This window comes from Buceros rhinoceros, unplaced genomic scaffold, assembly GCF_000710305.1.
Source record: "Buceros rhinoceros silvestris isolate BGI_N320 unplaced genomic scaffold, ASM71030v1 scaffold14162, whole genome shotgun sequence".
In the NCBI taxonomy this organism is placed as follows: Eukaryota; Metazoa; Chordata; class Aves; order Bucerotiformes; family Bucerotidae; genus Buceros; species Buceros rhinoceros.
Window position 1 is genome coordinate 31,208 of NW_010397309.1, and position 3,877 is coordinate 35,084.

Here is a 3,877-nt window from a genome sequence, read left to right on the forward strand (position 1 = left end):
AACCGCTGTATTTCAAAAGATGACTTTACACTCAGAGACAATAATGGTATATGTCTCTAACATATATATCTGTGCTGTAAAAATCTATACTTAACAGGGCATTCCATTCTCCTTTTTCAGACTGCTATAAGAAATAGTTATTCTTAGAAAGCCTCTCATCTCATGCTGATTAACAGATTTAAAATGTCAGATAAAATTTAGTAATTGATAAATTAGATACATGTAGTAATAGCAAATTACATACATTTAGTAATGCCTTTTTCTCTCCAACAACAATGAAAAGAATCTTGCTGAGTAACTCGGATGTCCCTGCCTGCTGCACCAGTGCTTAAAAGTTCACTGAGATTAATCATGCTTACAATTCTATAGAAGTTGAAGTCTTGCACTATCTTTTGATATTGTGATAGAGTTGTGTTCCAAAACACAGCATGCCTCATGATGAAAATGGTGCATATGTTGTGTATTCAGGACGCTTAACAATTCTCCAGTGAAGGAGAATCAAATGCTTCAACACAGATATGAGAATTGATCATACGCTTGAGTATAATCATCAAATATTTATGTAAGTCAATCAATAAAGATTATGATTAAAGGTAGCAAGAATTTCACAAAAATGACTTAAAATAAAAAATATCATTGTTCTCATAGAGTTAAAATTAATAGTTAATGCATCTATGATATCTAAATCTAAGACCTACATTATACCTTATGTGTCTAAGCTACATCCACAAGTGTGTGGATATAGACAAGCATGTGTCTTAGACAGAGACTTGCATCTGTGACTCAGCAGGTGGCAAGAACTTTGGCAATTGCTCAAAGATGTCAGGTGGTTTGTTGCTTTGTTCCTGTCCATCTCAACTGCTGAATTAAAATTCACTTTATTTAAATAACAATATTAAATTTATTGAACTGAAGTTCCCTAATGTCTGTCTAGCTGCAGAATTTCAAGGTAAAAGGAGTAGTTGAGGTACTGAAATCATAAAGTGGTATAATATGAACTCATCACTGTTGGGGAGTCAAACTGGAGCAGATAGTCAGTGCAGCAAATCTTCTTGCCATCTGCTCCTTCAGCTTCTTGACCAGGTTACAAGGCAGGCAGTATCCACCCTTTTGTCCTATTAAAAGTGCCATGTGCTATCTTCTGCATCAAGGTATTTGATGCAGTCTAAACTTCACAAATTCTGAATCAAAATTAAACAGACCAGACATGGACCAATCCATAGGACGTTACCCTTCAAAGGTTGTCCATTGAAGCATTAAACTCATTAAATGTAAACTCAGAGTAGGCAGTGCTAAACTAAGCTATAAGAACTAGTCCTAAACAAGCTAATCCGTGAATTGGAGGATAGTGATGTGGTTTGGTTTTTTTTTCCCCATAGTGTTTGAATCCATTAAAGAAACTCTCTTGTCCCAAGTCTCTAAGGCAGTTCATTTAAAGTTAACATGGATATTTCTGCACGGCTTTGCCCTGCTCACATGTATCCATGTCTTCAGCAGACTTATCCAAACTACAGCAGGGGATGTTTATATACATATGAAATCACTGCAACAGAAACATATTTCATGGAGAAAAATAAGGCAAAAAGTAAGCAAAAGAATTCAACTGTAAATATTTTGGTATTTTTAACCTGGCTTTCGCTATCAAAATTAAAAAGCTTGATGAAGTTCTTTTTAAAGTTAATTTTCTTGGTACTTCTATATAAATTCAGTATATCTGCATACATTGTTTCAAAATACAATTTTCTTAAAAAGAACCATAATTTAAATATTTTTAAATGTTTTGTTAAAATGCCACCTTTTTTTTATTATTATTTTTTATTGCAGAGTTAACTTATGGACCAAACATTACTTCATTATCAGGTTTTTAATGCTGAAGATTAGTGCTCCAGAACAAAGGTTCTCATATCCTGGAAATTATAATTTTGAAGAATGTGTATTTAATGAATCTGTGCTGTGATATAACTGAGAAACATTTAGGAAACGCATCTTCAAAAAGTAATATTATTTAAACAAATCTTTTTGTTTTCACTGTGTTTTCAGATCAACATTGTCTAAAGAACTTTGAAGGACGTGTGAAGAGGTGAAGAATCTAGGTGCGCTTTTCACCAGCAAAAGAAAACAGAGAACTTTAGCTACACAAAGACGGGTTCAAGGGACAGGTTCGTTAGCAGTATAGAGAAGTGAGTCTGTGAATCTCACCCATGAAAGTGCAAATACTGAGAGTGAGGGCTAAGTGAGCATCTGGAACACAAGGTGTACATCAAGCAAATGGAAGTATCTCAGTTGCAAGTACTTCCTAGACAAACTCCATTCTTTTCTTATTGTCATTGTTCCTTTAATTGCATTGAGTATTGCTCCTTGCTGCGAAAAAAGTGGCTTCTTTCTTTACTGAAATACCACTCTTTCTGTGGTGTGGGGTATTTTTTTTTAAATTTCATTGCACATTATGAGACTATAATTTATTTTTAATTTATATATAAATTAATAAAGCAGGATTTTCAACCTGGGGGCCACAGAATCTCCTGTAGTGGAGTCTGTGCATTCACTGGATATTTCTTAATATCCAGTTAATAATTCAAAAATATTGCAAATATATGATGCAGAAGCCACAATATTTAAAATATAAATAAATAAAATACTTTCAGGGACAAAAAAAATTATCGAAATCAACTATTGCACAATTGAATTAACTGCCCCCCCAAACAGTTATTAGCTGCAGATGTCCCCTGATGTGGTATACTTTTGTGGTGGCAAAGCTTTCCCTTGTTGTCTCATTCCGTTTGATGCTAGCGGCATTACTCCCTTCTGGCCTTGTAGGGTAGGATTTCCAGCTGGCAAAACATAGTCAGTCTTTGTGACTCTGAATTGTCTCTACAAACAAATCAGCCAAGGTAATTATTTGTGTTCTAAAGGCACTTTCATCTTGTCTTCCACATTCCAAACGTGTATTCAGCATTGGGCAAATAAAGCACAATTAATGATGCGCTGTTTGAAAGTAACCCTGCAGCTGCTGGGCAGTGGTGCAGGTGCTCGGGGGAGAGTAATTTGCATTGCCTTTATTTTTAAGAAGGGGATGTACTCAGAGAATGAAGGGGTTTTTGTTGTGCATTAAACCAAAGGAAGAGGTAAACAAGTAGTTAATTAATCACAGAGAGGAAAAATCATCCTGCTGTAATTCCATTAGACTTGCAGGCCAAGATGCATGTTTTCTGTCAAAGACACCAAATGTGGAGATAGAATCCAATGTATGATGTCAGATTCTTTTCTATGTCCAAAAAAAGCACATTGACTTTTTTCAGGTGAGCATTTCCTAAGGCCTTGTACAACACGCAGAAATACAGAACACTTATTTTGTATTCATTTTATGACACAGATTTTTCATTACATCCTTTTCACCCAATACTTAATAGTATCGCATAATTTTTATGATTTTAAAATGTTTTGGTTTTTATTATCATGAGTTGGAAATTTATTTTCATTTGCTTAACTGTTGATAAAGAAATGTATGGAAAGACCACTTTCAGCTCAATAAATGCAGTTATGTGTGTGCGTATGTATATACCAGAACAAAGCCAAACCAGTCTATATGCATTCAGTTCACTCAGGCATTTGAACCAAGCCAGTGAAAGAAGGCAGCTGGTACGATCTTGTGGCAGCCAAGCCTTGAAATGTGAGCAGAAGCAGCTAAAGAAAGTCTTGCCAAGGCAGCAACACCGCTATCCCAGTTGCATCCAGAGCACTAAGTACTGCCAGCCAAGTTGATTATAGTGCTTGGTTTATGAGGAATTTGGTTGTCAAGCAGGCTTTGTGTGTGGCCACATAGGTAACCATCAGTCCTTGGCGAAGGAAGGATGGGTACCAATGCTAGGGTGTAGGG